The sequence below is a fragment of the Aotus nancymaae genome, unplaced genomic scaffold, assembly GCF_030222135.1.
Source record: "Aotus nancymaae isolate 86718 unplaced genomic scaffold, 86718_ANA_hifiasm-v0.15.2.pri h1tg000020l, whole genome shotgun sequence".
Taxonomy (NCBI): domain Eukaryota; kingdom Metazoa; phylum Chordata; class Mammalia; order Primates; family Aotidae; genus Aotus; species Aotus nancymaae.
Genome location: NW_026988432.1, coordinates 63022257 through 63045811, shown reverse-complemented (window position 1 = coordinate 63045811; position 23555 = coordinate 63022257). Strand labels below are relative to the sequence as shown.

The 23555-nt window shown below is 40.3% G+C and overlaps 1 long non-coding RNA gene across 1 annotated transcript; it reads left to right on the top strand.

The window, feature by feature from the left end:
• The first annotated feature begins 285 nt into the window (after positions 1-285).
• On the top strand, positions 286-1147 carry LOC110568623 (uncharacterized). The gene is made up of 2 exons (XR_002478864.2): positions 286-428; positions 907-1147. It is a non-coding gene; the product is annotated as an uncharacterized LOC110568623 (long non-coding RNA).
• The last annotated feature ends 22408 nt before the right edge of the window (positions 1148-23555 follow it).

The following is a 23555-nucleotide window of genomic DNA, read 5'->3' as shown; positions in this document are numbered from 1 at the left end:
AGCTCCGGCTGGTGGAGCCTTCGAGCGTTTTCCACCTCCAGTCAAAGACAATGCAAAGAACCCCAGGCTCACTCATCTAGTCCACCAAAACTTGAAACAACCAAGGGACGGCGGTGGTGCGCCCCGGCAGAAGGCGCAGCTGCACGGCGAACCCCCCCAAGCCCAGCGCGACTGCGCCGCCCTCGCGGGAGCGGCTCGGGGTACCTGCTGAGCGGGTGGCTGGCGGCGGCCCGGGGCGCGCAGCGCGACTCGGCGCTGGGGGGCTGGGCGCGGGCGTACGAGTGGTAGGCGGTCAGCACCACGCCGCCCGAGTCCTCCACCTCCATCGTCAGCAGCGCATGTCTCGGCGCCGGCCCCAGAACAAAGACCGGGACCAGCATGGACCGGCGCGCCGGGAGGCTGTCAGCAGCGAAGCGGCGGGGCCGGAGGTGCGCCCAGCCGCTCTCTCCCGCGGCTGTCAGGGCCCCGGGGCAGGCAGCCCCGCCCCGCCCCGCCCCCGGCCGGCGAATTCGCAGACGCGGGGAACCACGCCCACGGGCTGGAGTGGGGGCGGGCGTTGTGTGCGTGTGTAAGTGCGCGTGTGTGCCTGTGTGTGAGTTCCTGTGTGTGTGTGTGCGCGCGCGTCTGTGCGTGTGTGCCTGTATCAGGGTGTGCGTGTGGATGAGTGCCTGTTGATGTGCCTGTGTATGTGTGTGACTGTGTGTGTATGTGTGTGCGCCTGTGCGTGTCCGTGTGAGCGCCTGTGTGTGCGTGTGCGCGCCGGTGTCGGGAGTGCGGTGGGGAGGCGTGATCCCTGCTTCTAGGAAACTGGAAACCGGCTGGGATCCTTCGGGGCTCCTGCTAGCGGCCTAGTAAAGTTTGTTTTTCTTTGTTTCTTTTTTTTCCTTTTCTCACTCCCCCTCCCAGCCCCCTTCCAACAGGAGGCTTATCCTGTGGCTGGGAACATTTCCTGCCTGGCTGCGAGGAGTGAGACTGAGAAACCATGCCTCAGGCTGAGGAGAGAGGCCGGGTTCGAAATGTGTGCTCTGGGGAAGAAAAGGAGAAAATGTGGCACTCTCCCATTTTAAGTATCCACATTAAAAATTGAAGTACTGGATTACATTGCTGTTTACTTAGTCAAGTTACAGTAAACTTGATTTCCTTTCGGATCAAGTAATTCCCTCTTACAGCAAGGGAACACTTCCCTCCCACACCCACAATACGCCACTACTAGACTCTTACCTCACTCTCACATCCCTTTCCTCCTCTCAATCATGATCAAGTTAACAGATACCGTCTGCAGCTTGTCTGAAAATTAGACTTTATTATTATAGGCCAAATGGCTGTTATTTCCAGAAGTACTGGTGCAAAGTAGATAAAAAGGGGCATATTTAGAAATCTTGAGTCTGAAGTGTGTCCTTACCAACATAGGACTAATAACACAAATGGAAAAACAACGTTCTTACAGCTGATTAAAAACCAGGAGTATGCCTAGGAAGAGGCCCACGTGAATGTTTTACTCACACCGACAATATGTTTTATCTGCTGTCTCTTCCATACATCTCTGGGAACTAGGTGGAGTGGAAAGAAGAGTTAATCTAATCCCTTACTGGAGGGCGACTTGATCATGCTGCTTAACATCTCTCTGTTTCCACATCTGTGAAACGGGGAAAATAACATCTTGTGGGACGAAAGGACCAAGTATATGTTAGGTTCTCAAGGAGTGGGGGTACTCTTTGCCCCTTACATTCATCAAAAAGGGACATGTTTATTTTCATTGCACTTTCAGAGTTTGGGAAAACATAAGTTTTTCATCCCAAATGCTTTTTAAAAAATGTTTTGTTGATTAAAGGGGTGAGATAATAATGACTAAATTTGCTAACATACTACGTGTTAGATGGTGTACATCTGCTCTTTAAACAACTCTATGAGGTAGGTAGTATTATCATCCCAATTTTATGGATAAAGGAACTTACTAAGCATGAGTGTGGGGTAAAGACACATACAAAGAATGCTTATTCTCCAAAATTTTCAGATAAAAAGAGGTATCTGCTTACTTACTGTGCTTTATGCCAATGCATAAAACTAAGATAATATCTTCTTAAAATGTGAAATTTAAAAACCACTGTAGATATTGATCTATATCCACACTTCTTCATCTAAAATCTTGGGAACAGATACATTTCAAAAATTATATTTACTTTTTATTTTTAAATGATAATTTGATGCATGCCCCATTTAATTAAAAAAACCCTCAGCCCGGTAAATTTGGGACAGTATTGTATATTTAAATGTATTATTTCTGCAACAAAGATAAATGAATATTGACTTTGAGTAGGATAAAGTCTATAGATAGCTTCACATTTGTTCAGGTCAGGTTTATCACCTAATAAGTTTGGGCACCAAACTTCGTAAAAACTTGTAATTTTTATCTTTTAGAATTTTAGAATTACCATAAGGAATTATAGTAGTGGAACTTTTTCTGGGCGTGGAACATTCTTCTTTTATTTTTCTGAACTACAGACTCACAATATGAAATACCTGCAGGATCTTTGCTTGTAAACATTTTGACCATAACACGAACTCTAGATGCCCCGCATTGCAGTAGTGCCCCATCCTGCCGGTTACAGAGCCCTCCTCCTCTTGTGAATTCACCTTGTAGACACCCTGGCTTCACTTGGGACTCCTCCCTCCAATCGATGATCAAATCTGTCATTTCTTCCTCAAAATGTCTGCCCACCATTCTGTGAATTCCTACTGCTAATGTCTTTGTCCTCTCGTCACCATCTCCTTACCAGGTGACCGCAGTCCTTCCTTCACAAAGATTACTTTCCATCAGTTTCCTCTTAAGCCCCTCCTCCTTTCAAAATTCTAGCAGGGTGATTTTCCTAAAATGCAGAACATCCTCTTCTCAAAAGCCCTCGATTGTAACCCACTTGCTACAAATTGAAGTCCAAACGCCTTAGTATGGCCTCTCTTTAATCTATTTTGATCACCTAATACTTCATCGCTCCCAAGGCCTGTGGCCCACTTACACCAGCCTGTCCTGTGCTTACTTTGTCTTTGCCCCTACCTATTATTTCTTGTCTGGAAATGCTGAAAAACCCTCTATATACCACTGTAAAGCCTCTCAGATGTTCCTAATTCAAAGTAATCCCTCCTTCTGCCCTTCTGTGGAAATTGCTCTTACTTTCATTATAATAAATAATTTCATTTAATAATTTCTGCCACGTAATTAAAGCACGATCAGCCAATCAGTGTGCTGTGTGCATTTTCCCTGACTGCACCCATGTCAGATATTGCTAATAGATCTTAATACTTTTTTCCACTGAGCCCAGATATGGCCATGAAACCCACCTCAAAATAGAAACCCAAACCAGCAAGATAGCTTTGAGATGAAACTACTTGCTTACCCGAGATTGTATTACTATTTTCCAACAAATTAGTGTCTTTTACTAAATTGTAAGCTAGTGGAAGGGCTAGTGTCATGTTTTTGCGTTTATAGCCCAGAGCCTGTAGTGTTTTGCAGAGCAGGCATTCAATAAGGATTATTTTTTGAAAGAATGAACATATGAGTCAATGAGTGCATCAGTGAATGAAATAATACTTTTTAGTGTGGTAGTTTCAGCCTCGCAGAGTGGCCAAGTGTAGGGGTCAAAGGGAAACTTCATTGTCCTCTGAAGTTTCTCTGAAAATTTAACTCACAAAAGGTAGATTAATTGGAGAAAAGGCATAAAAATGTATTTAGTGTGTAAACTCAGAAGCCTTCAGAATGAGGACCCAAAAGTATAGGGGAAATTGTCGAAACTATGCTTAGTTTGAACACAGTATGGACAGCCATGCAGAAATGTGATTGGACAAAAAGAATATTATCTAATGCCAAAGACTAAGTGGAGAAACCCAGCAAAGCCTGTCTGTCTTGATTCTTGGCCTCTCTGAGCATGCATTTTTTCCTTTAGGGTATGGGGCAGGACTCTCTCTGGAATGGGGGGGTCTTATAATCTACAGTCAAACCAAGTATGTCAGATAACTTCTTTATGGCCAATTTTTACACAGAACATTGGAGGAAAATGCGGGGTAATGTTTTCACGGTTTATGGCTGTCTTTGGGGAAAAGAGGTTCTGGTTTCTACGACCCACCTTCAAAAGAGAGATTCTAGTTTCTATGGCTAGAAGATGAGACTGAGAGACTGGGAGCTAAAAAGGTCAGAAAAAAACCTTTTGCTTCCAAGACTACTCCTAAGACCTTCATTTTGGGCTAGTGTTTTCTGAACTCCAATATCAAAACGTTATTATAAATGACTCATAAGTCTCTATGGCACTAAAACTGCAAACCAAAAAAAAGTTGACATGTATATATTAATATTTTCCAATGAATCTTTATGCTGTTGACTTAATAAAATGCAAGTCTTTTAAGCATTCTTGAGTTTTGGCTTTTAGAAAGACAGTAGAGTTCACACATTGGACGTTATAGAATATGCTGTGCAAGCTATTTCCATTAGCCCTCCAGATCTACTGGCCAACATCACTACCCTGCTTGTACCCTGGGTGGCTCGCCATGTGGTCTACATCTGTGAACTCCCTTGCCTCTGGTTTCGGTGAGGGTTCGTTAAAGAGAGGCACCAGCAGAAGATCTAGAGGGAGGGGGAAGTAAGGTTAGGTACTGACTTCCCAGGTTTCTTTCCTATTTTGCTACAGGTGAGATCCTTCCACCTACTACTCCTGACTGCAACCCTCTGCTATGCTGCTTTCTCCAAATTAAGGTAACTCCTGCCTCTACCTGGCCCTCCTGATCTAGGGGTGGTAACAGCTCCTGGTGCATGTAGTACTCACTCCTTCTGCTGTCCTCCAGCATCCCTTATGAAGGATTCCTTCACTCCAGCCATGCCTTGGTGAACAGTCCCTTTAATAAACTTTCTTTATTCACCTGGGCTGAATGCCCCATCTCTTTCTGCCAAGACCCTAATTGATATGCATCCTGCTGCCCCAGGATGTAGGGCAGTGTCCCTCACACTATGAGGGTCAAATGCAAACTATAAATAGCCTCATGTCAGTTCAGATGTTTTGTCACAGAAAAAGTTCAGGTCTTAATAGGATTTGTAGTCAAATGAGTTATAAAAAAAGGGAATCAAATTTGAGAGTTTCTGAATTTCAACATTCAGACTTAATAGAGTCTGTTAACATTCTTAGCATTCCAAACAATGCTGGGATCCACTGTGTTAGGGGATGACAGCACAGGGCTGTGACAGCTGGCCAGGCAGTGGAGTCAGTGGTGGCCCTGGGGAAGCTAAGCTCCCAACACTGGACAGTGGACATGCGGGGCACAGAAACAGCATTTTCAGTTTATCTGGAGTAAGGGCAAAGATAGAGGGAAACTTATGGTTTCCTGTGCTGCCCACCTTTGGATGCCATACAGTGCTCAGCACTGGACTGAGAATCGAGAGACGTGGATGGCAGTACCAACTCTGCCACCAACATGACACCCCAAGAAAGTAGCTGAACTGTAGACCTGTTTTTTCACATGTATAAGAAATAAAACAGCCTACATGTATTGAATACTGATCATGTGCCTAGTTCTGTTTAAGACATCAGAACATCAACTCATGAGAGGCTCGCAGCAGCCTCTGATGTGAGATAAGTATCACTGCTGGCAGCTCCATGTTACAGTTGAAGAAACTGGCTGTAGTAACTTCCCAAGGTTACCCAGGCTAGGATGTGACAAAGCTGGGCTTCAAACCAGGGAATCTGGCTCCTGAATTTAGGCCCTTAAGTATTATATTTGTCTTTTATGAAAGGTTTGATGAGATTCAAAATATATTCCCCCTTGTAAAATGTAATCAAATGGGCAGGATTTGATTTATGTTTCTTTATGGTAGCTTTTCATAAACCTATTTGGCATATTGGAGGGTAACTATCACTAGCATGTAATGATGATCATGACAATAATAGGGAAGGGAGTCACATGTATTTTCAAGGCACAATACTAAGGTAGTTCAAAATTACTAAGGCAGTTCCAAAATTATTGTCTCTTTATATATGTGTGTATAATTATTGTCATTAACTACTCTTAGAATGTGTTGAAGGATAATTCAGTTTTTCATTCTGCCTTGTAAATGTGTCAGTGGATACACATAAATAAGGCATTAGAGAGTAGCGAAATATGTAACCACAAGTGCACAAAGACTGCACTTTCTAAATGAACGGGAAGCAGAGTGATGGCCAAAAGAGAGTAAGGCAGAGTTGAGTTTGAGCTTGATTATGATTTACCACTCACTGGCTGTGTCACCTTGATTTCTCTGTTTCCACTTCCTAATTTGAAAAATAGAGACCAATAATATCTTCTCAAAGAGTTGATGGGAAGTTAAAATGAAATCACATCTTCAAGACACCTACCCCAGTACTAAGCATACCCTAGATGCTCAGTAGATGTTGGTTCCCTTCTCTCTCTTTCACTCTTCCCTGTCACCTATCCTCTGTCTCAGCCCTTCTGGAAGTCTGATTTGAGTTCAGCCCTCAAGAGTAAAGAATTTGGACCCAGGAATTCCAAAGGTGTTTCACAACCTTTGCTGAGAGATGAGTCAGACTCAATTTACATGATGAAACCTACCTGGGGAGGCCTTGCAAACACTGACCCCCAGGTGCTACCAGCTGCATGGGTTATGAAGTATGGAGATATTCCAACATATTCAACCCCATCGGGAAAGGCAAGAAAACAAAACATTTATGCAAAACTTTAATATGGACAAAAGAAAAGTGCCTCCTGTGGCCTTGCCTGCTTATCTGGCAAAATTGCTGCTGGGATAATCATTTCATACCAGAACAGGAAAACAGCTGCAGCCTCATGAGTCCTCGCAGCCGCTGACTGACATTCTCTTAGCAAAAGGGTTTGAGGGAACATAGTCACTGGCCCTATCTTGCAGGAAATGAAGGCACAATTCTTACGCACCAAAGAGAACACGGTAATTCTGCTTTTAGAAATCCACCTGCCAGGGTGGGGTGACTCATGTCTATAATCCCAGCAATTTGGGAGGCAGTGGCAGGAGGATCACTTGAGCCCAGGAGTTCAAGACCAGCCTGGGCAACATATGGAGACCCCCATCTCTACAAAAAAATTTTAAAATTAGCTGGATGTGTTGGTGTGTACCCTTAGTCCTAGCCACACAGGAGGCTGAAGTGGGGAGATTGCTTGAGCCTGGGAGGTTGAGGCTGCAATGAGCCGTGATCGCACACTGCACTCTAGCCAGGGAGAGAGAGCAAGATCCTGTCTCAAAGAACAAACAAAACAAACGAAAAAACCTCCGTCTTACATACACTATCAGTGCCCTCAAATGGAAAGACTGGTTTGAATTAGAGGGAATGAATATAAAGTTGCATTTATTTGATATAAAGAGAAAATACTTTAATGAGACAAGCATTTTAGAAGGTAGTGTGTAAATCTTTCATCGTCAGGTCAATTGGTAAATCTTGATCTGCTACCCTGAAATATTTTTCAGAGTATTGACACTACTTGAGTTAAACAAATTTATTTTCTGGGTGCTCTGATGATGACAGAATTTCTAGACTACTTTGATTTTCCTCTTGCTTTCTTAGCATCTATTTTTAAAGATAAATTAGCGCTTATTTTTCTTCATTAACTGTTTTGGGATCTTTGATCAATTTGGTAATTGGGTTAAGTAGATTATGTCACCACGAGAGCCAGCCAGCCAGGTCAAGACTTGTGTTATTTATGTGGTAGACATAACTGAGTTACTTAAGTGACTTCTCCAAATAAATTGAATCATTATTGATTGGAAATGAATCACTACTAATAGACCCAAACAGGGTAGAGGAAAGGAACAGACCAACCATAGCATAAAGTTTTAGTCTAAAAAATAAAACTTAATTATGGAATATTTCCTGCAATGCCATGTTTTGCAATTATATAAGGGCTTCATTCATTCACTCTTCCACGTATCCATCCATCCATCCACACACCAACCTACCCCAATAATTTACAATTGTTACTCATACTCACAATGCTAAGTACCAGGAATATGAAGATGAATAGGAATATGAAAGCACAGACTAACTGGGTCTCTGCAAGTGGGGAAGGGGTTGGTGTAGAAGGTCACCAAAGAACACAATTCCCTAAGAGGTTATGTTAGAGATGCTCTTAAAAGATGAATGACAGTTGGCTAGCTCATAAGTAGGTATGGGTGGTTGAGGCTATGTGAGGAAGGGCATTCCAGAGGCAGGTAATAGACTGAAAAAAGGCACAGAGAAGGAAAGGAAATGAAGCAGGTACAGGGAAGACTTTTTAGTGTAGCTTTGCTGAAGAGTGAAGTGTAAGGGAGTAAACTCTGGAGACAAAGCTGGAGACAGGCAGAGGCCAGGCCTTGGTGCATCTGAATGCCTTGAAGAAGTTTAAACTTTGTCAAGAGTTCAGATGGGGAATCCACTGAAGGTGTCAAACAAGGTAGCACTAGAATCAACTTATGCTTTTAGGTATCCTTCTGGCTCCGCACCACCTGATCTTCTTCACTCAGCATTTCTGACCTACATCTCCTAGGCTTCCTAACCTTTTTGGGAGAAGAGCATACACTAGAATCTGAGACAGAAGAAAACTGGCTATAAATGGCCACATGCTAAGTCCCAAATTGAACCCTAAGTCAAAGTCCAAGATGGGATAAATGGAATTTAAATAGTTGTTGAAAATAAATGTAGCTTAAAGAATCACATAGGTCTCTCAGAGGGGAAGCTGGGGAAAGGACCCCGGCAATCCCCTCTCTCTGTCACTAGCTCATTATCTCATAGCAGCTGCCTGTTTTGTTCTGGGTCACCCGGGGAGGGACAGACCACCTGACCTGGCAAGTGATGGGGTGAACACAGTAGGAGACAGTGAAGGAAGAAGAGGACAGTCAGAGGCTTGGGGACATTCAGTATGCAGGTCTACCAACACAGAGGGAAGGTTTATTATGATAATTCTTGGGTTGTAAACCAAAGAAACATTTCTGATTAACCAAAACAAAGAAGAATGTTTTAGAAAGATCTGAGGAATAGCACAGGATTAAAGATTAAAGCTGAAAGACAACTCTTGGAGCAGGAATGAGAACACAATCTTGCCAGGGTGCTTCCTAAAAACTTAACAAATTTTAACTTTTTCTTCTATCCTTGCTTCCCTCTTCTCAGGAAACGGGGTTTCAGAATTGCATCAGATTGTCTATGGTTAGGCCTCCACTTGGCAGTCACTGAATCTTAAGAGATGTGGTCTTCAGGGACTGCATTGCCTGCTGTAACGATAAGACGGGCCCCAAGATCACATACTATGAGGGAGAAAGTCCCTAAGTTGACACCTTGGAGATTTCAGATAGCAGGAATGGATGACAGCAAATTAACAGTATTTATTAGAGCAGGATTTGGTGAAGCCTCAGGGAGGCAGGGCTCACCTGGAAGCACTGAAAAAAGGCATAATCAGGACATAGATGGTAAAGATTTCCAAGATCTGGAAAGGGAAGACGTACTTAGAGGATGCGATGAAGTGATGCACAGGGAGAGATAATACACATGCCTATTTTGCAGTTTTGCCTCCACATGGCCCTGAATAAGGAGGGGTAACTACCTGACAAAGTTGATAAATCAAACAGACCTGGGATTTCATGATGAAAATAGGAAGGTTCAAATCCACATCAGCTAACTCCGGCCTCAGATATGGCTCAGACTGCATCATTCAATAAGACTTACGTGACCTGAACTGAGTCACCTGGATCTGAAGATGTTGTAAGTACAATTTTAAAGTAAGCTTATACAAGGGTGGTTAAAATGGTGAAAGGCAGGGTTTGGAGCAGGACAGATATAGGAGTCGTGCTGTGTGACTGTGAGCAGTTACTTAATCTCTCTGGAACCTGAGTTTTCTCATCTGTAAAATGATATGGTAATACCTATCACACAGAGTTGTTGGCCATGATTTGAAAAGGCTAAGTTGTAAAACTGCTGTGTATATAATGCTAAACAAGCATAAGTTCTTTTTATTATGCTATGCATTCAAGACATTATTATTTTATCTTCTACTTTGTTAGCAATACCTATTGGAAGAGATTCCAGGAGAATTCAAGAAATTCTAGCCACCATTAGTCAGCCAGTAAATATTTTAATACACTCCAAAGACTATAAATATTTCTACGGAAAAAGTCATGACTGTATTAGCATAAGTCATTATTCTGAAACTGAGCAGAATCAGGTAGATACCAGAAAAGGATGTTTGTTTGTCAGTTGAAACATTATTCAGTGATGTACCTAGTTGTTACTGACTATCATTCGGCTCAAAAAAGTCCTGGAAAGCCTGAATGTCTCAATGTCACTAGGACATTGGCACGGCCCTGAAGAGGACGTCTCCTCTCACTGCACTGGCATTCCAGATGAGGCATTTCTGGGTGGGATCTGAGCAGGCTACAGGCACATGCAGTATAGCATCTGGTACATAGTAGGCTTAAATAACCACTTCATGAATGAAGGAGCCCTCTCTGACTTAATCCTCGATTTCTACCTCTGTAAATGTAAAACGCAGCTACAGTACTGTAGGTACAATACTGTAGGTACTAGAAAATGAAACTACAGGACTGATACTAGAAAATGGAAGTACAGGACTGATACTTTACTGTGGCTTTCTCAAAATGTATGAGAACTCAAAAATCACAGGAGAGCGTGCTAATGGGCCTCAAAACTAGAGAATGTGATGATGTGTAAATTGTGCCCCCTGGAGTTGTGCAGTGCAGCCAATTGGAATGGCTTTGAAGACAGGAGTGTAAGACGAAATTAGACAGTTGCTGTAGTAATAAAACTTCTGTTGAAGGGAGAGGACAAGTCTGATCACTGCTCTGGCACCTGCTAGCCAAGAGATCATACACTAAATTTGTCTGTTCATAATCCCTTCTTTTGGGGAATTCACATTAAAGCAATTTAACCTCTGAGTGAGTAGGAATAATATAATATCAAGAAATACAAAAAGGAAAGCATGTGAGTAAACTTGGTAATGTTATTTCACTGCATTTATATCCCAAGAACCCATAATAGTGTCTGTTATATGTGCTCTCAAGAATTGTATCATGTATAAACTTATGTTTAATATGTAAATCAATCAATCAATCAATCAATGGGTAAAGAGCTGCATATAGTATCCTCCCCACCCCCAATACTGTAGTTTTATAGTTAGGGAAGTAATTAGGGTGGGTTTTCCATTCAATGGCTGCAACCAAATGACTCTTCTCAGGAATGCCCCAGCACGGAGCACATTCCTCTTTGCCAGGGAACCTGGAGGTGAAAATTAGAAAAGTAGGGGGAATTGACTTGTTTGTCCCATGTCTGTAGAGGATAATAGAATCAAAAGAATGGGTCAGGTGCAGAAGTAAAAAATCATGAAAGAAGTAGACTCTAAATATTTGAAGTTCCCTAGGTAAATTGCTACCAATCAAATTACTTTTTGATTTATATTTCATTTGGATCAGATTTGTGATCTGTAGATAACAGGTATTCATATAATTTAGGAAATGTACCCTTTCTACCATTGGCTATTGAAATAAATTCAGAACAAAGAGATTTTATATTATTTGAAGTACTGTGGTAAAGGGTATAATAATTCTTTCTCAAGTATCTCATCATCTTAAGCCTCTTTTCAGTCACTGAGAGAATTTTTTAGAAACAGCGAAGCCTCAAGTGACCATTTAATCCTACATATGATTATGAAAGAGAGAGACACAATCAAGTCATCAGATCCAAACAATGATTCATTATTTCTTTGTGTCAAGAAACAAAGTGTTACTTGTTTTTAGGGAACAAACTATCATGATTCTTAGTATCTAACTTTCATTCCAAATCCTCAGAGCTGTTTGTGAACATAAACTCATTTATTCCCACCTACAAAGCACCACTCAGAAGGAATTCTGATGGGATGAAGTTGTGTAATAATTACAAATATTGCAATCACAACTATTTACTGAGAATCCACTATAAGTATTGGAGTAAATTATATAACACTGTAAGTATTATATCATTTACTCCTTACATTGGAGACTCAGAGATGTTAAGTTACCTGTCCAGGTTCACAGTACTAGTCTAGAGGATTAAGAGGCATCCTGGGCCAGGCGCGGTGGCTCACGCCTGTAATGCCAGCACTTTGGGAGCCCGAGGCGGGTGGATCACGAGGTCAAGAGATCGAGACCATCCTGGTCAACATGGTGAAACCCCGTCTCTACTAAAAATACAAAAAATTAGCTGGGCATGGTGGCGCGTGCCTGTAATCCCAGCTACTCAGGAGGCTGAGGCAGGAGAATTGCCTGAACCCAGGAGGCAGAGGTTGCAGTGAGCCGAGATCACGCCATTGCACTCCAGCCTGGGTAACAAGAGCGAAACTCTGTCTCAAAAAAAAAAAGAGGCAGCCTGGAGTAGTTAAGTCCCTAGATTCTGGTGCCAGACTACCTGGGCTGAATCCCACCTATAGCTCTTTCTAGGACTGTAACCTTGGGCAATCTAACATCTCTGGGCTTCCATTTTCCCTGTGCAAAGTGGAGAGGATGGTAAGAAGACAGTAATAAGGGGACCTACCTCATGAGGCTGTTGTGAGGACTGGGTGAGTCAAGTGCTTAAAACAATACAGTGGCACCTAAAAATGCCACACATTAAGCTATTGGTATTATTCTCGTGGTGGCAAGTAATGAGAATGCAACTCACACTAGCTTAAGCAGCAAAAGAAGAGGTGGCGGCAGTATTTGCTTCAGACACGCTTTACAACAGAGGTTCCAATGATGCTCTTAGGAACTTCCCCAGTATCTCAGCCTTATTTCCCCTTGGCTTCCAGATATATCAGATAGGCTGTGTGGTCACGAGGTGGCCACCTGCAGCCCCAGCAATGCATTATATTTACAGAGAAAGAAAAAGTTCTTGTTATGAAGTTATGGCAGAGGTCCCAGGGAAGTGGCCCAGCTTTGGTCTCTTACCCATTCCTGAACCTAGGCTATAAGCCAGGCCAGGTCTGGGTCATGTGATAAGCTCTGAGACAGAAAGGCTGGGTTTGCCCAATCCAAACCACACAGCCTGAGGACAGTGCCTGTATAAAGGCTCTCAGGGTGATGCCCCAAAAGGAGAGATCAGATAAAGACCAAACATATATGTGGTCTCATGGCTAGTAGGTAACAGCACAAATCGGAATTGTCCTTTCCCTCCAACAGAAGTTGTATTACTATAGCCACAGGCCAATTTAGCCTTACACTCGTGACTTCAAAGTCATTCTCACCAGGCTGCACTGTACAAATCCATGGGCACAAGTTACACAGCATCACATTCTCTAGTTTTGAAGCCCACTGGCACTGCTCTCCTAAGACTTTTGAGTCCTCACACTTTTTGAGAAAGCCATAGTACGATATCAGTCCTATAGTTTCAGTTTCTAGTAACTACAGGACTGTAGTTACATTTTACATTTACAGGTATCGAAATTGATAAAGTTGTCACAGGTGGAATGGAGAAATGACTAAACCTTTGATGTTCAGATTTCGACTTCTGAGATTAGCTCTTGAAGAACATTCCAGAAACATTAGTCAAGAAAATCAGGCTTTCAATGATCAGAGCTCAGCACTTGAGCAATAGATTTGAGGGCCTGAGGTTAGAGAAGCTTATGTGTCATCCCCACCTGAAACTCTGGGATGAGGCAACCCTGCAGAGACCTTAAGATGGCCTACACCTCCTGGAATCCTTTATAAACATACAGACGGGATCCAGAATTTCCCATGATTGCCAGCAAGAACTGACTGACAAACTCTTTGAGGAATCACTATTGTCCAAGATGAAATGACCTTGTAGCCAAGGGTCTCAGGGTTTCATTGCCCAAGCCAGGAGTCAAAGAGTAGTTCTAGCCAGGCCAATGGGAGATCCCTAGTGGGGACTAATGAGCAGTGGGAAATGTTGGGGTTCCTAAGGAGCATTGCTTATGCTAATAGAGGGAACAGGAGCTCCACCAGCAGTGGGGGCCATGTGAACAGAGCCTACTACCCCACCAAAAGCTAAAGCAGATGTGCAAAGTTTGGAGGACAGCATCATCTTCACAATGTAACATAATGTCCCCTGTGCCCAGGTACAATCTCACGAGATAGAGTAGAAGACAAGAACTCATCACAGGGGAGAACAACTATGATAGGAACTTGGAACTTTGATGAGCTTAAATGCAAACTGAATGACTTCCTGAAAAGGCCTGCTTTAAATCAGAAGAGACTGAGCATCCTTGAAGTGGTAGTCACAGAGCTAAGTTGAGTTCAAGGATATATGAATAAAGCTATATTTTTTATATATCTGATTAGTGACTCTATTAGAAAGGTAAAACCTATTGGGTGAAGATGAATAAGATACATAAAATGAGAGAAATTTTTAAAAAGGATAAGATATAGCAGTGTGTTACAAGGGGGGCCATGGAAGTCAGAAGTTTTCTATATTACAATTTTGCCTATGATTGGTATTGACATTTTAATGAATAAATACATTTCCTGCTTGTAAATTGGGCTTATGGGGCTGAAATGAAAATAGATGAAGCCTAGGGCCAGAGGTGCTAATGTCCTACTTCAGAAATGTGATGCCAATTGAGAAAAACAGAATAGAGTTGGATGAAAGCCCAGTAAAGGGCAATCTAATTAAGTGGAGAATGAGGCTTTATGAAAAGAAATATTAAGACGATAAATCAATTGAGAAATGCAGATTTTAACAGGCTACAGATTGAACTCTATCCGTTAAAATATATATTAAAAGAGTCATCAGCCATTATTCAATCCCACTTGAGAAAAATTAAAAAGTGAGTTGGATGACTCAGAGGTTTGATTCGTTGTGCCAATTTTTTTTTTTTGACCCAATAAACCCCACATGATTTCAGAAGTGGCACAATCCCAGGTATGTGTATGTATTGTACGTGCTAGGGGGTGGGCAGGGTTTTTGTTTACTGGTGTTACCCAAGAAATGTCCCAGCAATAGGGCATCTGTTTTCAGAACAGACATCAGTCAAGATGAGGTTTTCCTTCAAAACATTTTAAAACAAGATACTGAGAGAACCCGGATGCAATTGTAGAAAAATACTCATTCCCCAGTGAAACCACAGTATTGGGAAACTGTCCACGTGGAGCTTTCATAGAAAAGACTCAAAGAGCTACAAACTCGCACAAACTTGGACAGACAAGGCTCAGGCCTCAGAGTAGGCTTTGGGTGAATGTTTAAGAAATGGATTAATTTTGTACCAGGGACTTTGAACCAAGAAGCAGATGTCTCAGGACAGGGCAGATTCTGAGTTATGGCAGCAATGTGGGACATGCAGCAGAAAAAGTGGCTGGAGGCAGCAATAAATCACAATGAATAAAGCATTGTCATCACTTCCTCAGTGAAGAAGAAACAGACACCTGCATAAAACATGCTCTGCCTCCTTTATAGTTAATTTTCCATGTACTAAATCATATGGAGATCTTATTATAGAGTGTGGGTTTAGTCATTCTCAATAAATGCTTTTGATGCTTCCATAAAAATCCAAGTTAAATATCCCTCTCTGCATGTATTCTGACTGGTTGTTAAAATCAAATGTCTGGTAAGGAAGCACTTGCAGGATTCTTCTCTTTTTGATGAGTACACTAAATGGACTATGTTTATGCCTCTAACACTCCCGTTCCCTATCATTTTTCCAAGTGTGCAATCTCATGGTGGTCCTGAATCTCCTATGTACCTAGGCTGGGGTATGTGGCTTCCTCCACGTACTGCTCCTGTGCAAGTCAGCGTAGAAACTCCCCATAGTTGTGCCAGTGCTGTGCTGAAGCTGGGTTATTCAGGCTCTGAAGAGCTGTTTGTTTTCACTCTTAGAGAGGACATTTATCTGTTTGTTGAAGAAATATGTACTTTCAGGACTCTGCCTATTGGCCCTTTGTTGCTTTTCATAGTTTAAAGAGAGCTTAGCTTAAAGACTGCTACAGGAAAGAGAAAGCAGTAATAATCACTTTAATTTTTTTACAATTGAAAGTGTTTTTAAGGATGAATATGCACGTATCGCATTATCTGTGCTAATCAAGAAAATCAGTGTGTTGATCCAAAACTTACTAGCAGTGAGTTTAAAATTATTTTCACACATTTGAAAAGGATTTAAGTTTGTGATGTTTGCAAGAAAATAATACCTTTTTTTTTTTTTTAACTTTTTAAGAGAACAATATAGCTCAGTGGTTAAGGGCACAGATGGGAGAATCAGAGTACCTGCATTTAAAACTGCAAACTGCAACCTACCAGCTCTGTTAGTTGTTTAGATAACCTCTCTGCACTTAGTTTCCTCATCTGTGAAATGAGCGTCATAATTGAATCTACTGCATTGAGTTGTTGTGATAATTAGACTGGTTAATATATGTAAAGTATTTAAAACAGTGCTTGGCAAATGGTGAGTGCTGTATAAGGTTTGCCATTTTCTTTCTTTTTTTTTTTTTTTTCCTGAGACAGAGTTTTGCTCTTGTTACCCAGGCTGGAGTGTAATGGCATGATCTCAGCTCACCGCAACCTCTGCCTCCTGGGTTCAGGCAATTCTCCTGCCTCAGCCTCCTGAGTAGCTGGGATTACAGGCACACGCCGCCATGCCCAGCTAATTTTTGTATTTTTTTTTTAAGTAGAGACAGGGTTTCACCATGTTGACCGGGATGCTCTCGATCTCTTGACCTCGTGATCCACCCGCCTCAGCCTCCCAAAGTGCTGGGATTACAGGCGTGAGCCACCGCACCTGGCTAGGTTTGCCATTTTCATGACTTCTATGCTACCATCACTGCCGCCACCACTACCATTGCTGCTGCTGCAGCATCTGCATAAAGTAGTGAATTCATTGACCTAGAGTTAGTAAAAGTAAACCCGAAAAGAATCCTCACCTTAGAGTCATTCACTCTGTTGCAGAAAAAATTAACTTACCAGAGATTACATAACTTCCCTGTTAAAATTCAAAGCAGACGTTACATCTCCTGTGATATATTCTATTGTTAAGTTAAATGGCTTCTTTCTGAACTTGAATTATACTTGAATACATATCTTAGTTAATTAGTCAATCAATTTCCAGAAGCCATATGGTTCTTTATGAAAAAGAATGCTTTTTCATAAAAGAAAGCACTTTTCACAAGAGCACGGTGGCCTGTAATCCCAGTGCTGTGGGAAGCCAAAGCAGGAGGATTGCTTGAGGCCAGTTCAAGACCAGCCTGGGTAACATAGTGAGACCCTGTCTGTAAAACAGTCAGCCAGGCCTGGTGGCGCATACCTGTAGTTGCAGCTACTTGGGAGGCCAAGGCAAGAGGATGGCTTGAGCCCAGGAGTTTGAGGCCACAGTGAGCTATGATCGTGCCAGTACACTCCAGCCTGGGTGACAGAGTCCCTGTCTCTCTCTCTAAGAAAGAAAAAAAAAAAAAGAAGAAGAAGAAAGAATATTTTCTCCTACTACAGGTGTATTGTCCAAAATGCAATATGGCAGCCACCAGCCACGTGTTTATTGAGCATTTGACGTGTAACTAGTGCATATTGAGATATGCTGTAAATGTCAAAACACATGCCAGATGTGGAAGATTTCATTTGAAAATAAAACATAAAATGCCCCATTAATAATTTTCCATTGGTTAGAAGTTTAAATTATAACATTTTAGATATATTGAGTTGAATAAAATATTAAAATTAATTTCACCAGTTTCTTTTTACTTATTTTAATGTTTCTAGAAAACTTAAAATTATGTATGTGGCTTGCATTATATTTCTATTGGACAGAGCTGCTTTATACAAAACAAATCTTCATGTCCAACTTTGAAAGCTGAAAACATCGTTTCATTTAATGAGTCTAGAAGTGTTCTTTGCCTCAGTTAGGGGCACTATCACCCATCTAGTCTTCCAAGCCAAAAACCTGAAAGGTGTTACTGACTTTCCCTCTTCCTGTATTCCCCATTCAATAATAGTTGACTCATTTTCAAATCTATCTGTCTCCATCTCTTCTACCAGTGCAGGCCTCACTGTTCCGATGCAGATAGGACAAAAGCCTTCACACTAGTCTTCTTAGGTACCAGTATTGGCTCCCCCAAATCCTACCCCTACATTTCTGCTAGAGTAATATATCTAAAACACAAGTCATCATGCCACTCCACCAGGAAAAGCCCTTCCATTGGTCCTTATTACCAAGATCACTAGTATAACACACCAGCCTTCCCACTCCCCAGCTTGGACAGTGATTACTTATCAGCTTCATCTCATCTCCTTTTATACACTGTCTTTTGAAGTGATATAAAGAAATTCTTAAGTATGCATATTTTATTGGGTGCTGGGTTGCAATGGGGGTTGGCGAATAACAGAATGAAGAGGAAGATCCAAACGGTGGCATGAAATGATCACTTCTTCTATGTACTAACTCATTAGTAATTTGGGTTTTTTTTTTTTTTTAGACAAACTCTCACTCTATCACCCTGGCTAGAGTGCACTGGCGCAATCTTGGCTCACTGCAACCTTTGCCTCCCAGGTTCAAGCGATTCTCCTGCCTCAGCTTCCCAAGTAGCTGGGATTACAGGCACCCACCCCTGGCTAATTTTTGTAGCTTTAGTAGAGACAGAGTTTCACCATGTTGGCCAGGTTGGTCTCGAATTCCTGACCTTGTGATCCACTCACCTTGGCCTCCCAAAGTGTTGGGATTACATGTGTGAGCCACCATGCCCAGCCTTAATTTTTTTGAATGAGATATTAAACACAGATTCAACATCTAACTGGATGTCCTGGCCAATGCATTAAAACAAAGGTAGAGATGATTTATATGCTTGTATTAGACACATCTTACTATAGCTTCTCTAATATCCTCAGAACTATGGTCTCCTAGACATATAGAACAGGAAAATTATATCTAAGTTATCAAGTTGCTATGACCAGTAAATGAAATCCTATATAAAAAGAGTTTAACATAGTGCCTGGGATATAGTATATATTTAATTCATAATTACTGTTAAAAATAAACTGCGGCACATTAAAATATTAAAGAGTTTGAGCAAATAGCAATGCGTGACGTAGACGACTCCAAACCACAAGTAGTTCAGGACTCCACAGGGAAGGCTTTTTTTGATAGGGTGAACTCAGAAACAAAGGCTAATAAAATATTTAATTGGTTAAAGTAAAGCAGTAGTCTTCCTTGGATCATTCCATTGGAAATTTCCTGTTAGACGTTGGTTGGTGGTTTCTGACTAATGGTTAAGCGTAAGTTTCCTTTTTCAGTGTACAGTGTGTTGGGTTTCACTTTGTTTAGGCAAGACCCTAGAGCACAGGAGCCGCCTCAGTGAAATGGCCTCCCAATTAACTATTTTAACATCACTTTCTAGCTTTTGGGTCACACCTCACTTTCACTAACCCCATCTCCATCATCAAAGATCTTTAGGTGGCAGCCTAGGAGGTGAAACTTTAAAAAATAATGGATAGTTTAAGCAAGAGATCACTTGCAAAGTCTTTATCCAGATCACGGACCGCTGATTACTGTGGTGCTTAAACAGATGTTATTGCATGGAAAAACCTTATTTGTTGAGAATAATGCAGACAGAAAACAGCCAAGGAGGCAAAGTGAACAATAATTAGGAAAAAAGGAAAAACACTTTATGTCTGCCTTCCTGACAAATTAAACAAATAAGAAAGAAGAAACCATGTGATGGCCATTATTTATCTCTATATTTCAAAAATTATGTATCACAATGTTTGGGTACATCTTGGAGGATTTCAGTTATTGACATGAAAATTTCATCTTGTTGAAAGGTAATTTTTTTTCTGGCTAATATTCTCAATAACTATCCTGCTCAAAAACTAACTTTACTCTCGTTAGTGAATTCTAGAAATTAAAGTGTAATTATATATTGACTGACTTAAACATTTATTTAAAAACCAGTAATTATGAAAACATCATTGGCTCTTTGATGAAAATTGCCATGTTCACTTGAATAATTCCTGTTTTCCTTCAGGGGTGAAGAGTTGAAATTTTTCATCTTTAAGATTAAAAGAAATTTTTAACAATTTTCATCCTTATGACCTAAGAAGATTTGTACTCAGTCTGATGGATCATTTGAAACAGATCATCAATAATTATTTGTACTATTACCAAAATTAAGATTCATTTACAAAACTGAATTTCTCCATTCTGTGACAGTCAGAAACAAACATTCTGACATATTGTTTAATAAGCTGTCAGTATTTATACAATCTGGAAGTCTGAAGAATATCTAGAACCTATCAGGCTGGGAGCAGTGGCTTGCACCTGTAATCCCAGCACTTTGGGAGACCAAGGCAGATGGATCACCTTAGGTCAGGAATTTGAGAAGAGCCTGACCAACATGGTGAAACCCCATCTATACTAAATACAAAAAAAAAAAAATTAGCCAGGTGTGGTGGCAGGCGCCTGTAATCCCAGCTACTTGGGAAACTGAGGCAGAAGAATTGCTTGACAACCAGGAGGCAGAGGTTGCAGTGAGTAGAGATGGTGCCATTGCACTCCAGCCTGGGCAACAGGGGTGAGACTCCATCTCAAAAAAAGAGAAAAGAACCCATCTAATCCGCCTTCAGACTCAATTTAGCCATTTCATTCAATTCATCAAGAGATTTTTCCCTTCTGTTCTCAGATCTAATACATCCGACTTTCATCTAATGCTTGCATAGCCCTTACACTTCCTGTAAGTTTAACCAACAACGTGACACTACTGACTAACTTGACTAAGAGGATGATTTTCAAAGTCAAAATTCCCCACTTTGGGAAAGTTCTGGCACAGGGTAGGACTTACTATAACTGGATACAGATTACCCAAATTTCTGGAAGGTTTAGCATTTACTGCTACCACTTGGCCGAGACAAAAATCAGATCATTTTTCTCTGATTCCCACAACTCATGTTTTTCAGTGAAAAAGGTCAAAATTTACATGTTATTTCTATAAAATTATTTAAGTGGTAACAGCCATACTAGAAGTCTTAGCTCTTTGAGGGTGTTAAAATAGAGACAAAGGTGTTACTCTGACTTTTGCCTTTACTTTGTAGATTTTGCTGTGCTTCTAACACCTTATATCCGCACTTGCTCTCCCACCGCAATCCTTTAATCCAGGCATTGGTAAGCTGTGGCACATGGGCCAAATTCAGACTGCCACCTGCTTTGGTAAATAAAGTTTTATTGGAACACAGCCACAATCATTTGTTTACATATTATCTGTGACTGCTTTCATGGTACAATAGCAAAACTGCATAATTGTGACTGAAGTTGTATGGTCTGCAAGTTTCCTGATCCTTGTTCTAGGTGTATCTCTGAGTCTTCCCATCCTTTCCTCCCTGAAACACACCTGGGGCGGATGATCCAGACAAAGGAATTCTTCCACTTTTTCAAGAACATGGCAAGTACTTTCATGCCATGCAAATGCTGCCCTTTGCTAGAGTTACCCTCCTTCTTCACCTTCACTTTTTTCCTACTCATCCTTTAAAATCCAGCTATAGTGTTATTTCACTTGAGAGTCTTTGACTATCTCATGAATACCACTCTTTTGTATCATCTTTAATTAATTATATTAAATTATATAATTAATATATATTATATATTATGTATATTATATAATATAATTAGATATAATTATGTATACTATAATAGATATATTATATTAAATATATTATATTAGATATAATATATTATTATATTAAATATATTATGTATATTATATAATATAATTATATTTAATTATATTATATAATATAATATATTGACTAGACATAATTATAATTAGATATATAATTATATAATGTATGATATACATAATATACAATATATAAATACATGTTTATATGCTATAGTATATAATATATAAATATATAATATAATATAATAATTATATAATATATTATACATAATATAACGTATAATATATAATCAGTTTTTAGTTTTTAATAAACTATAAATATATATAATAAAATATAATTAGTTTATATATATATAATTATATATATATATAAAATCAGTTACTCAAGAGGACATTATCCTAAATGTATATGCATCGAATAATCAAGCTTCAAAATACACAAAACCAAAATACATAGAACTGAAAGGAGAAATATGTAAGCCCACAATTATAGTTGGAGATTTAAATGCTTGTCTTTCAGTAATTTACTGAACAAGACCAAAATTAGTAAGGATATAAAACACTTGAACAACAAAATTAACCAATCTGACCTAACTGACTTTGGAGAATATTGCTTTCAAAAATAGCAGGACACACATTTTGGAAAGTATACATGGATCAGTCACCAAGATAGAACATATTCTGAGCCATAAAACGAGTAAGCAGGCTGGGCGTGGTGGCTCACACCTGTAATCCCAGCACTTTGGGAAGCCAAGGCAGGCAGATCACGAGGTTAGGCGATCGAGATCATCTTGGCTAACATGGTGAAACCCCGTCAAACAAAACAAAACAAAACGAAACAAAAAACAAGCAAGCAATGTATTTAAAAGATTTGAAATCATACAAAACATGTTCTTTAACTACAACTGAATTAAATTACAAATCAATAACAAAACACAATTTGGCAAACTACCACATATTTGTAAATTGAACAAAACACTTCTAAGAAGTATTTCTTCTAAGAAGAAATCTCAATGGAAAGTTAAAAATGGTTAACCAAATGAAATGGAAAATACAACTTATCAATTTGTGGTATACAGATGTACTCATAAGGAAATTTAGAGCATTAAATGCTTATAATTGATAAAAAGAAAAGTCTCAAATCAATGATCTAAACTTTCACTTTACAAAACTAGAAAAAGAAGAGAAATTAAATAAAAAATAAGCAGAAGAATGAAAATAACAATGAACAGAAATAAATTAAAACTAGAAAGGCAAGACTGGGCCAGGCAATGCTGGCTCATTTCTGTAATCTCAACACTTTGGGAGCACAGGATGGGAGGCTCACTTGAGGCCCGTTCAGGACCAGCCTGGGCAACATAATGTGACTCTTCCTCTACAAAAACAAAACAAACAAACACAAGAGTGACAAATAAATGAAACCAAACTAGTTATTTTGTGAAAATCAATAAAATTGACCATTTTCCAGATCATAAGAATAAAAGAGAGAAGATATAAATACCAATATAAGGAATGAAAGAGGAAATAGGATATCACTACAGATCATACAAACATTTAAGTCACTATAAAAAAATATCAGGAATAGGCCAGGTGTGGTGGTTCATGCCTGTAATCCCAAGACTTCGGGAGGCTGAGGTGGGCAGGTCCCCTGAGGTCAGAAGTTCAAGACCACCTTGGCCAATATAGTGAAACCCTGTCTCTACCAAAAATATAAATATTAGCTGGGCCTGGTGGCGGGTGCCTGTAATCCCAGCTGCTTAGGAGGATGAGGCAGGATAATCACTTGAACATAGAAGGCGAAGGTGCAGTGAGCCAAGATCACGCCATTGCACTCCAGGCCTTGGTGACAAGAGAAAACTCCATCTCAAAAAAAAAAAAAAAAAAAAAAAAAAAGGAGTATCAGGAATAATTTCATGTAACAGGTTTGATAGCTTAGATGAAATTGAAAAATTCC